The following is a 13,583-nucleotide window of genomic DNA, read 5'->3' as shown; positions in this document are numbered from 1 at the left end:
AATGTACCTGCCACCACCAGCTTCAAAGTTGGTTCCATTACTTTTTTCCACCCACCTTAAGACCTCATGAAAAGTCCAGAAGTTTACCACCCACGGTTCACCAATGCTCCCCCGCATATGTCGCCCAGGGAGAACTTTCAGAGCTTCTCTATATTTTCTTAAATTTTCTAGGCTTGCCTACTCCTCTGTGCGTTTTGTGTATCACCCTCATTCCAAACAGCAAACAGCATAAAAAGATGTATTTATCAGGATCACAGTAAAAGTGTATTTTTGAGATCTGTCAATGTGCAGAGATAATAAAAACAACTACACAAATCTTAAAGGATTTTGAAATACTGAGAAAATGCATATCTGTATGTCCAGGATATTAGATTGTCATGTTTTTGAACTTTCTGTGCCCTGATTTATTAAGACTCTTAAGCATCCACGGTCTCTTTTTATGCAGAGTACTAAATTAAATGCTACAATTGCAAAAACAGTTTGTGAAGACTATCCTTACTATAACGTTTGAATGCATGTATTTAATCTATTTATTATTATAACAAAAATAATTACAAACCTTTTGTAATACAGAATGTGTCTTTTGGTGATTCACGGCTAAACTTCTAAAAATCTTGATTCAGGAAAGCATTCTTATTAAAGTTAAAATATCTGCAAATTCCTTTCTTTATCCATACTATACAGTCCCACTGAAATGAAGGACATGCTTATGCTAGATGCTTAAGTTACACTAGATGCTCTCCTTGCTCAGATATCACTGTCTTAAGGTCCAGATCCTGTCCTCTTATTTTAATGGCACAGAATATGGCCGAGCTCAGGTGTCACTAAATACCCAAGACAATTTATTACATGGTAGGCTACTCAACTATTTTCTCTTTCTAAGCAAGGCAAAGAAATTACTTCAACACACAGTGAAAAGCTCATTTTGAAATGTTCCACATATAAACTATTGAACTGATGGAATTTGCATTTTGGCCTTATTCTTTGGCAGACTTGATGGAGAAAGACTCTTGGTGGGCTTCATGCCGGAACCAGCCTCTGCCTGGGTAGCATACACTGCAGTGTCAGAAACTTGAGTTCTTTTTTCCTTACTGAATATAAATCTAAGGAAGGCTTAAAGTTTCAAATTTCAATTATTTTAGAACTAATAAGTTTAGTGTTTCAAGTAGAACAGGAAAACTGTGGGGTTTTGAAAGTTTATATAAGAAAGGATTAAATTCCAAAACATTATCTACTTTCAACTTTATCCAAACTTTCTGAGTAATACAGGTACTTACCTAAGTAAGCCTTTTACGCTGAACCAAAGCATTAGCAGAGGGAAAATTCTCATTATAGTCAAAGGATAGTCAAAGCAATAGAGTTTTTAGCTCAGCCTATAATAATTACCTATATTTAGAAAGAACCATTTATTTTCTGCTTGATATACTTTACATATTGAATACATATATTATTGATAATTGTTACATATTTCTCTTAAGGAAGAATAATCTATTTATACAACAACAAAGGAATGCAAAAATTTTTGTACACAAACACAAATAATTTTTGGAGTTAGTAACAGAAGGAGAGCATAAACTGTAATGCTAACATTCTCAACTAAATGTATCTGAACAGCAGTTTACGTGAAAGTTTGTGAAGATGTTAAAATGCTTAAACTGAATTCTTGACATAAGATATTTGCTGAGAGTTCTAACTTAATGTATACAATTTTCCTACTTTTCTGTTATTCCATTCTAATATATAAAGCTTACAAAACATAAAACTGGCCAGATAACTCCTTACACCTAGCTTTCTGCTACTGTATTTGAATGACAGTATCAAGTAAATATTTATGACCACTGTTTTGTCATATTTTCTTTCCACTCTGTGCAACATTGTTTTGTTTTTCAGTTCTGGATAAAAGGAAGACAACATAGGTACTATCAGTCAAAGAATATTAATATTAGTAGTAAGGAGAGGAGTTCAAAATCATGCAATTTAATATTTGTTACGTTTTTTCCAGAAAGCAAAAGCAGTCATTATTTCTGAACAGGTATATTTATTGCTGTAATTATTGCCCAGGAATGACTTCTATTTTACTAAAATAACGCCAAATCACATGTCACATTAGGGAACACAGACTATAAGTTTTCTATCCTGATTCTGTCCCAAAACCTATAAACTACTCCAACAGCTGCCAACAGGTGCTTTGCAAGTGGAGCTGCAGTCGAGTATTTCAGTGCTGGCAGGGGGCATAGCCTGTAAGTTTTTTCCTTTCCAACCACCCTCCTTTTCCAACTTCTCCTCCTCACTCCCCACCACTCCATTTTTGATCTTCTATTCCATCTTTTTTTGGCAGATAGAGCCTACAGTAGGGGGCCAAGCATGAGGCCAGTGGTCGTTCACCCTATTCTGTTTTTGCAGCATTAATGTCCATTTTGGGAGAAAACTGTACAGTGCCAGAATTTGGCTCTATTTTCTTGGTCCTCATAGGGTAATTTTTCATTCAGGCATTTTTCCAGCAACTGAATCAGATGAATTCCAAGGTCCTTGGCAAAAGCTCTGTTTTGATAACTTCAGGATTCTATTGGGTATCTGCCTTTCTCAGTCTTTCCTTTGTCTCATCATTTAATTAAGCACGAGGTTTTAAACTGTGTATAGTTACTTGATTTCACCAGAAAGAACTCTTCAAAAGATGCTGGGATTATGACACAGCTCTCTGAAGAGCACCAAAGGAGTGCACGCTGAGCAAGACACTAATGGAACAGCTACAAACACAAGCTACGTTTTCCCATCTACTATAGTAGTCGTGCAAATCATTACAACATCCTACTTGATAACCTGCCCAGAAAGTGTGGTGGCCCTACTAAATTACAAGCACTCTGAGATGTGCTCAATAAAATAAAATATATTGCTCTCTCTTTAGCTAATGTTCACCAGCTTTGTAACAAATTAAATTAGCACTATGAAACTCTAATTTGCTAAACAGCCATATCAGAGTGCAATACATTTTAACTTGTCACACTGTAAAGACTACTGTTTACAAACTTTATTTTCATGATAAAGTAGTTAACATAGCTACAGATAGATTGTCCAAACACATATTCTAATCGTTCCATTGGGTCTCCTTGGTGATGTCACATGCAAACTAACCCAGAGTGATTTATGATGACCTAATTATGTTTCAAACAACTCAGATCCAACTAGCTGTACAAGAGCCCAAAGGAAATATAGGAAAGAACAATTACTAGGTCAGTCCAACATTTGTTGTCTTCTGGGTGGGAAAACAGTCCTTGTGAAAACTGGATACTAACCATAAAACAAGACATAATCAAAATCTGCGTGTTGAAGAAATAACCAGCTGTCATCATTGACATCCTCTGAGCGTACGCAAATGGAGTATCAACAACTGACAAGGGAGTCCAGAATTCTATTAAGTAAAACATTCTGCTCATTAATTGAGCCCATAGAGGGAATAAAATGATAGAAAATACCCCCAAAGCGGCCCTCCTCAGTAGAGCATTTTCCCTTTTCCAACTAGTATCTTCTGGTTTTAAATTGTTTTCCATTAACGATTACATTATATTCCCCTCTACAAGATTCACACTTAACATTTCAAACTGGCAATCTTCATCTACATCTCTTCAATGCAAACATTTTGGTGACTGGTGGGTATTTTGAATTCCTTTGCTCTTTGTTCCTCTATTCCATCACACACACAAATCTTGTATCAATAGTCATACAACATGGCCTGAGAATACTATGACTGTTTAAAATGTGCTCTAATTATCCATCTGGCAAAAAGTGAAAGTTTGAGATTTCAGCAGCACAGGATTATAGCTCTCCTCATCTCCCCAAGTGTTTCCATACTTTGTCTATTCACTGAATAGGGAGAAAAAGAACGAAATCTAGCTAACAGTACTTGCTAAATAGCACAGATAAAAATAGAATCATTGTGACTTTGGTCCTCCTTAGGAGACAAATTCTTGCTTTCAGCTCTTCTTCGACCCTGAAAGCTATGAACTGAAAACTGCGAAGTGCCTATAATACACACTGATTTGTCTTTCAAAGAAACCCGAGTAGCTCACCCTCTACATGTTTTCTGCATAATACATCCTGAACACAGATTCCAACACAGATTCAAGATATGCACAGCATGATCCATGTGTTAGTTCAGACAACCCCCTACAGCGCAGAAGTCATTATGCACCCTCCTCCCCTTGTGTTACTCATTTCCCTGGAATAACACAGTCACTGGAGAAACACAACAGAAAGGAGACTGGTCATAGAAAATGTGGCAATAAACACATCAGGCACTGTATATTGTATAGCTGGAACAGTTGGTATTTATTTTGGCTTTTACATAGATATAGTTACAATGTAAGAAATGATCATAAATATTTTATGCGTACTATGCATTTCCTTCTGAGAATATATGTCTGACAGAAAGAATCTTGTGTTGATCTTTGTATCCTAATAAAAACAATGGCAAATTCCTCTTCAATCTGCTTGTCAGTTGGCTAAAACACTTTATTTGACAAGATGAAGCATGGAACCTCTTCCGGATTGTAACAGCATTATTTGAACAATAATCAATCCCTGGAAAAAAGTATCCCTGCAGTCAATTCTACACAGGCTAACTTCTGTTTGCCTGCTGTCTCACTCCATCTTCACAGACACATAAAGCTTTTACCTGTTCTGTAAGATCACATCTCCCTCAGAAAAGTCCACAAAAAGCTAGGTTCATTGTGACCTGTGTGGCAGCCGAGGCCCCCTCCTTTCCTAGGGAGGCAGTCACATATTGTGCCCATCTCAATTGTAGTATGTGTCAAGTAGGCTCCAAGGAAAACTATACAGCAGTATGTATGGACCATGCTGAAAAAGATCTACATATTAGCCTTCACTTAAGAAAGTGATGCTTATTTTAACTCTTGCCCAGAATTCTATTTAGCGATGTGGTATGGGATTAACTAACGGTACCCTGGAGCTCCTCAGAAACATTAATTAACCTTTTAGGTAATGAGCCAAATCAAAGCTTTCCTTAGAAAATGTGGAGAAATGGAAAGTTACTCCAAAAAGTACTCCATAATGGCAATGCTGCATTCATGAGTCATTCTTCCTTAGAGACCTTGTCTACAGTAAGAAAATACACTAGAAAACTTGTTAATTAAACAAGATGTTGAATATGATTTTTCCCTTGTTGTGGACAAGGATGTCTGTGTTTAAAAATGTGTTAGCTGATCACAATTAATCCCAGAAGGAGCTCTTGGTTTACCATCGTTACCTAACGCATTTTAGAAGAAGGCTTTTGCATGCCTACAGGAGGAGCTGGGTCATGCTCAACATCTTGTTAGGTAACAGTGTTCCTTAATAGATGCAACCTGCCGGTGTGGCATTGCTCTCTGGAAACTGAGGAATGGCAGGGTTTGGAACAGTGATTATCTGGCTTTCAAAAAACCCCAGGACATGAGCAGCAGATGGAAATTTCTGATGTTTGGCCTGTAGCATTTGTGCTGAAAGTGGTCAGTGTTCTTGGAGCTCTCTCCATGAAAGCAATTCAGCCTGTGTTGAATTCATAATGGCTCCCTGATTGTGCAGCAAACTAGCATTTTAACCTTCAAGGTTTCAAGTAAAGGTTACTCAGGTACTGGAGAATCACATCCTGGAGCTGGAAATGAGTGTTTCGGGCAGCATGTCATCTAGACCGGCTGTTGCTCAGCTGTAAATCCCCTTCAGCTTCCCAAGCCCCAATCCATAGACCTAGAAAACTCTTCTTGTGCTAATACATGCATATACAACTACTGAGAGGTTATTGTAGTAATAAACCAACATTTGCAATACAGCATTTGTCAATAAGAAAATGTATTGCAAAGGTCTTAATCTTTGTCTTGATGTCCCAGGTACTTTGTTAAAAAAATGAAAAAATAAAGGTTGTTAAAAAAATGAGATTATTCTTTTATTGACTTATTTTTATTGGATCTTTAAGTTGAAGATAAATGGTCCTAGCAAGTTATTGTATTTCCCTTTCACAGTAGTTCTACCATAGTATGGGCTATTTTTTTCAATCTAACATACATCCAAGCTAATACATGCAGATTCATTGTGAGTGGAACAAGTGTAAGTATGCTAGCCAAAACCATGGGTCATCAATCCACAATATGTACCTATCTAATATTTAGCAGAATTCTATAATAATTTACCAATGTATTTCTTGCCTCTGGGTAGAAAATATCTAGCTTTAATGTTTAAATTATGATTGCAAACTACTCTAATTTTAGCACAAATTCATTAATTGTTTGCTTTTCACAATGTTTTTGGCACAATTAGCCAAATCAGTATATTATGCTTATGCTGCCAGCAACAACCACATCTTTAAACTTACTGTTGCCTAGAATACAGCTCAGCAAATCTTTTAATGTGCTTCAGTTAAACTTCTTAATGCTCATTTATGTTCTCGGAGTATTGTTTGCTGAGTAAAAAACAAAGGCCATCTTCTAATCTAATTTCAAATTTTTTTTGTTGCTTATTTTAAAATGAAAAAATTCAGTCCTTGGTTCACAGACCTACCAACTTGATTAACCTCATGTCTATGACTTGACTGCAGAAATACTTATATATCTGCCATTAGACAAATCTACGACAATTTGGAAGATCAAATCAGTTTTAAATTATGTATAGTTAAATACATCTATAGTAAGACTAGCAGGAAATGTCAAATCACCCAGGAAAAAAATCAGTGGCTAGTCACAGAGGATCTTCTACTACATCTACATCTCTTTGGAAGAAAGGTTCTTCCAGATTCCAATAGCATACAGCACTTTCATAGGCAAGCAATTCCAACTGCACTACTCACATAGAGCCTTTTTGAGGTAAAATGTCATGTAGAAATGTTCTTTGTATAGTAAGACCTATAAAATTTGCATTTATGGCAATGGTCAAGATGACCATTTTAAAATTCCAGACTTTTCACACCTTTACTTAATTTTAAAATACCAAAGCTGTTCCAGTGGGGCTAAATACCATGGAGAGTTTGATTATGCAGTCAAACAATGCAACATTTAGGTACTGATGATGGAAGATAATGGAGCAAAACACAGCATGCAGCATAAAAGAAAGCAAATATTTTCTCTAAGTTCTTAAATATTATTGAGGCAATATGGCACGTATCTCCAGAATTTACCATTTAGAATGTTATAGGAATTTGCTTCACCTTAATTTCCATTTCAGTTCCCATTTACAAAATAATAATTAAAAAATTAAGATATCAAACAATTCTCAAAAAATATACTGAATTGGACTCATAAATATTTCTGGGCAAAGTCACTTTTTCCGAAAAGACTAGCATTAAAGAGTTGTTTGTATAGCTAACCAATTTTTTTTTTTTTTGTTTAGTCTCTACATCTTTTACTGATGTTATATTGACATTAAAGCTTGGGCTTATAAAATAAACACTTGCAATTTACAAACTTGAGTATCTGAGTCTCTTGACACAAGTGAAGGGCTATATATTGTGTAAATGCTCCATAAATTCTTCAGCAAGTATTACGTGCTATTATGTCACTCACATATGACATATTCTTTCTATCATGTGTGTCTGAAAAGGAAGTTTTTTAAAACATGATTGAAGGGACCACTGAGGTCAGCACTGGGTTACATGATACTTGTGTCACTACAGCTTCAGATATTTCAATGCATATTGAATCAATATTCCTGCAACGAAAATGTGTAACCTGTATTTTTTTTGCTGTTATAGTAAAATGCTTCTCAATAAACTTGTTTTCATAAGAAGTTTGCCCATTCATATGTCCCAGAGCTGTTGTAATCTTCATTGCTAATGCTGATCTAAGAGCATGGACATTATTCTATTTCTTGACACGTTTAAAGTTCTCTAATGAATAAAGCAAACAGCTTATGGCTGCTTGGACTGTCACTCGATTGCCCTGGAGGGCTTTAATGTCTTTAAAATAGGCCTGCTAGTTTGTATTTAACTACCTTGTCCACAGAGGTCTGAGGGGTAGAGCAGATCAAAGATGTGCTGGAAACATAAAAAGCAGCTGTCCTTCATTTACCTTTAATTAGCTACATCTGACCAGATTCTTTATGGCTTCTTTGTCACACATTCAACAGTCTACAAGCCTTCTGACCTGTCCTTAAGGACTGTACTGTTACAAGAGTTTTCAACAAAATGCAAATTTAAAATATTAAATACAGGACTTCAAAAAATCTTTGATCTCACTACGGAAGTACTACCTGAGGCAATATTACTTTGGGTCTATCTGCAAAAGCTACAAATTGCTCAGTATTTCAAGAGTCAACATGGAATGGTTCCTGAGCTTAGATTTATGGTTCTTTGTGTACTGCTCAACATTTCAATGAGTAAATATCACACAACAAGGAATCATAAAGAAAACTGAAAGGCACGCAAGCACCTCTTTGGCTAGCACAGTATGCTGCACTTCCAGGAGCTGTGGCACTCTTTGTAAAGAAAGTCACATACCTGCCCTCCCCAGTACCCTTTTGTACATGGATCTCAGATCCCATTACTTAGAGACCTCTCTACTTAGCACAGAATGCACACCAATTTCCAGTAGGATTTTGACTAAGGACAAAGTTCTGTCATTGCTGCAGGATCAATAAGCAGTTCTTGTATGTTACAGCCCAGTAGTCAGGGCTGCACTAAATGCTTGAATCACCAAACTAAGGCCCTTATGGAATAAAAAAGCTGTTTAACACAGCAGCTAAAGCGTATGTTAAATGACTCCAGTTATTGGTACTTGATCACACAGGGCATTATATCAAGCCAATGAGGTGGATGGAGAGCACCTCTTCAAATTCTCTGGATTTTGGGTTAGGTCCTTTCACAAAGGATTAGCTAACAACAGAAAAAACTATGTAAGAGATAAATATGCAAAGTAGAAAGTTTTCAAAAACTGATTCTGTAGTTTAAACTATCCCTTGATCTCTTTCTGTGTATGTAATAGCAATTTGTTACCTTCATATTCTTTTCCAAAATGTCAACCTTTTAGTCTTCCCTAAGAAAGTTTTAATTAAACCATATCTCCAAATAAGTCAGCACACCTTCAAAGACAGTAGCAGTGAGGTACATAAACAAGTAGTCTGCCTCAACATATGTACAGTATCTAGCAAGCAAGTGCGGCAAGAAGTCAAACTTTATTCTTTGAGAAAAGCCTATACTATGAGCAGTATGCAGAAGTAACTTTTTCCCAAACTATGAACCTTGAGGGATTATTGTTATACCTCAACTTTACTCTTCGCAAAGTTCTTTTCTAGTATCATAGAGTATTTGACCTAAGCTGTGTAGTTGAAAGCCAGACTTATTCATCACTTATTTCAAGAGGCATGCATCTTTCATCCTTCATTTAAGAGACTTGATTTAAAACAGGAGTCAAATCTACTTCCATATATAACTAAAGGAGAAATGTGCATAAACAAAATAAAATTAAGGGGATTTAAAAACCAATTCAACTGCTTACTTTTGTCACATACTTTCTAAAGTTAAGAATAATTGAATAGTTATTAACAACACATAGGTTTTTTCCATCTTTTCTGCCACAAATATAAACACATACTGAAGTATCTAGACGTATGAATAATGAAATTACAGTACCAGTTCTGGCTCAGGTGAAGAAAGCAAATAGAAATGGGCATATTAATGCTGAATGTGTAATATAGATAATGGTAATTTTCTATGCATTACTCCATGTTACACTGAAAATTCGTCATCTTTGACTGGGACACTCCTGAGGCCCCAAAAATTTCAGACTAGAACTCTGTACAGAAAGTATTAAAAAGGTCAAATGAAAGCTTGCCCGAAGACAAACCTAATAGCAGGAATGGAAATGTTCCTAAAAGATTGCCATTACAAAGCACTTATATAATGTAGAGTAAAACCTTATTTTTCTTCTGAATCAATGAACATAAAATCATTCTTCTGGGTAAAAATATACTAAATAGTTAAATAAAAAAGGATAAAAATTTTGTCCAAAATATGCACACAAGACATGGAACAACTAATGTTTGAGACCCTTAGAGCAGCCTGCTTTGGAACAGCTGCTTAACTCAAAAATGCTATGCAAAAATAGAAGTACAAGAAACATATTGTGAAGTCTCTTACTCTGGGGTGAAACATCCAGTCACAAAGTGACGAGCTATCCTAGGGTGAGCCTCTCCCTCATTTTCCTCACTAAATTTCAATGGCTTCAATTTCATGCTTGTATGAGCAGAAACATTTCAGAAATACCAAAGAAGAATAATTCCTGTTTGCATCTTTTGTTCACAATCTATGAGTAATATTTTATACAAAATATACTCAAGAATAAAGTGTATATGCTGTGAAACACTACTTATGATTATGAACTTCCGTTTCAAATTAGTGATGTTACCCCACATGTAGTTCATGGAAATACATGAAACTTGGCAAAAATACAAGCTAATTTGCCACCAGGGGAAAGCTTAGTATTGGATGGCCATTGCCTGGAGAGTGAGGAAACTCACCACAAATAAAAGCAAAAATTTCAGAATTAGCTTATAATGAGATGTAGGTTTGAACAATTGCTGTACCTTAGCATATCAAGTTGTGTGCACTTTATTTTTGCAAAATGTCTTTCTAGCACTGTCTTTGCTAATCTGTATATGAATTCTGTGTATGAACTTTTCTGAAAAAGTTGTGGTTTCCATCAAGTTTTTTTCCAAATTCTCCACCAGTTGCTGCAATGTAAACTGAACAATCCCTGATTTTTCCATTGGCTGTGAAACAACTCCATGGCTGATAAGGCTTTATAAGAAGTTTATGAAAACCTAAACTATCTTCAGTTCCCTGCCTAGTGAAAACATATTTATAATACAATCCAAAAGTATAGGTAAACTACTGTTGTACAAATGTCGTAAGTCTTCCAGATGGCTACTGAAAAATTTTCTTAAAACAGGCTCTTTCTACTGTTTAACAATAAATACTACTTAAAATAATATTTAAGACAATGTTTTTTCCTATTTCAATTGCTATATTTTAGATTCAAATTACATTTTTTTCATTCCTCTTAATCTTTAATGTCAAAGATTACATTTAATAGGATTTTTCCACTTTACTGGGAAAAACAGTGACAAAAATATCAAGTATAAGTGTACCAAAACCAGTTACACAACAGAAAACCTTAATCTTTTACAGACCCAAAATTAGCTATTTCACAGATGTGGTTCCTTGTAGTAAATATTTCACTTAATTAAAAAAACCCAAATATTAAGTCTGTAGAAGTTTAGATTTTCATCCAGTGTTTGAATATTCCTGAGATTTTCAAATACATTGTTTGTTGGGGTTTTTGCCTCCACTAGTTATAACATTACACAATGACAAAAGAATACATTACTGTTAAAATTAGGTTGATCTTGTGCTATCTTAAGATTTCGGTTTTCATTAAAAATTTTGTACTTAGCATTTGCAGGCAGTGCTCATGAATTTCATAGTACTTTACACAGGTAACTAGAAATTGAATAATTTTGCAATTAAAAAAAAAAAATCTTATCTTTGATTTGTTGCTGTCCAAAAGTTCCACTGAAGCTTGTAAACATTTCTTTTCTACAATGGAGACAGGATTAAATTCCAAACGATGTCTCAAGAAGAATATATTCAACCTTCCTGTATCGAAGCAAAGTAGTATTGTGGTAGGCATAGTTCTGCAAAGAGATCTAAAACTATATGCATCTTTCTTTTTCTTCTCCAATGTCCCACCAATATTAACACCATTTACCACAGGATTGCAATACCGGTATTAATCCCAATCACAAGATGAGGCCTAAAACAAGTGCTTTGTATAAAAAGATATTCGGGACCCAATTCTCTGTTTATTAAAATGGAAGCAGCTTCCTAGCATTTTAAAGAAGTCTGCTAATACATACCAGTAAGGAACTGGAAACTTGGTGCCAAGGCTACTAAAACACAGTGATTGATTATCAAGTATCTGTGGATAGAATAAAAAAAACCCAGATAAAATATTTTCTTGAACATGACCTATATACACAATGATGTCAAATATTCTAGGGTCTTCTACTGCATGCGTTTTTTGTTGAATTCTATGTTGTGGCAACAGGTGATGACAGCACCACTATTTTATGTTATTTTAGCAGTCACTGGTCTTCCCAGTATTTTTCACCACTCCCATTTGCTGGCAGTATATCATGGCAAAGTTTCAAGAGAACTCTACTATGAAGCTGTGTGTTAACTGGGGAATGTCAACATGCAAAGCCACGTCTAGAATTAACCTGTCTAACATTTTCAGGCACCCACACCCTCTCTTCGTTCCAAAACTTAATTACATCAGCAGCTTGCCAGCATTAAAAAAAAAACAACAAAAAAAAACAGAACAAAAAAAAAAACAACCACCAAAGGAGAAAAAGATGTAGCAAAGGGGAAAAGGTGTAGCTGTATTAATACAAAGATAGAGCAATAATCCTCCAACAGAGGCTGGTGATGCTGAACTTGCCAAGAGACAAATGTCTTAAAAACATAAATAACACCAGCTGAGAAGGAATAATTTTCCACTGAAAGTATGACGACTTACCACCACCAACTGTACTGATAGATATTTTCAACTTCTTCCTTTGAGAAAATATCTGATTTTTATTGGTCAGGTAGCAATTGTCCTTGTTCTTGTATGCTGAAAGTAATTATGAATTCCTAAGGATCCTTTCTCAGAGAAGACGCATTTCCTCCACTAAGTTTTATAAAACGAGATTTTTTTTTCATAACAAAATGAATCCACAAAACAAGTGACGATTCTATAATCCCCTTGTTTATTTCTTCAACACAAGCTTTGATCACTGACAGTAAAAAAGGATAACTATAAGTCTCAATATAGCTACGGTGTTTTAAGAGGGACTTTGTCACCAGTAGACAATGCCTCTGCTGTGGCATAGTGGGCCACACTACTGTTGATGCTAATAGGGAAGCTCTATATCCCTTAGTCACATCCATCCTTTTCCTGCAAAAATATGTATATCTGAGCCAGGTCATGTAATGCAATCACAGAATCACAGAATCATGAAGGTTGGAAAAGACCTGTAAGATCACCAAGTCCAACCATCAACCCAACAACACCATGCCCACTAAACCATGTCCCGCAACTAAACCATGTCCTGCATCAGCATCCGAAAAGTATTCTACAGATCCAAGTTTCTGGCATCTAAACACTGGATATCCTGCAGTGCAAAGTCAACCCAAATCTCTCTTCTCTCCACATCATTTTGAGCTAGACAATACAATCCATCCTCTTCACGTAATCATTAAAAAACCCCAGGAAAATTGGAGTTTCTGTATACTGGCAAATTCAAGTATTGTCCTCTTCTCAAGCTGTGAAAGTTGGGAACAGGTAGATCTGCAAAATCCACTCTATAAGGATCAGAACCAGCTTGAGTATTTGCAGGAGGCAAATGATGACATATACTTCTTCTACACTATGACATCAAAGCAGCAAAAATGGTCTGCAAAGTTCCTAATGACACAGCATTTGCATTTTACATTACTATTAGAGGACTGTGACTAAAAGACTCAACTAATCCATTTAATTCCTTTTTGCTACCTTGTTATGTCT

General features: G+C 35.6%; 1 protein-coding gene across 1 annotated transcript in view; it reads right to left on the bottom strand.

The window, feature by feature from the left end:
- The window catches only part of SLC25A21 (solute carrier family 25 member 21), a 268,977-nt gene that overhangs the window by 119,305 nt on the left and 136,089 nt on the right, over nt 1-13,583 (bottom strand). The gene's annotated exons all lie outside the window — the stretch shown is intronic.

This window comes from Gavia stellata, chromosome 7 (genome assembly GCF_030936135.1).
Source record: "Gavia stellata isolate bGavSte3 chromosome 7, bGavSte3.hap2, whole genome shotgun sequence".
NCBI classification, from domain to species: Eukaryota; Metazoa; Chordata; class Aves; order Gaviiformes; family Gaviidae; genus Gavia; species Gavia stellata.
This window is presented reverse-complemented; position numbering and strand designations above follow the sequence as displayed.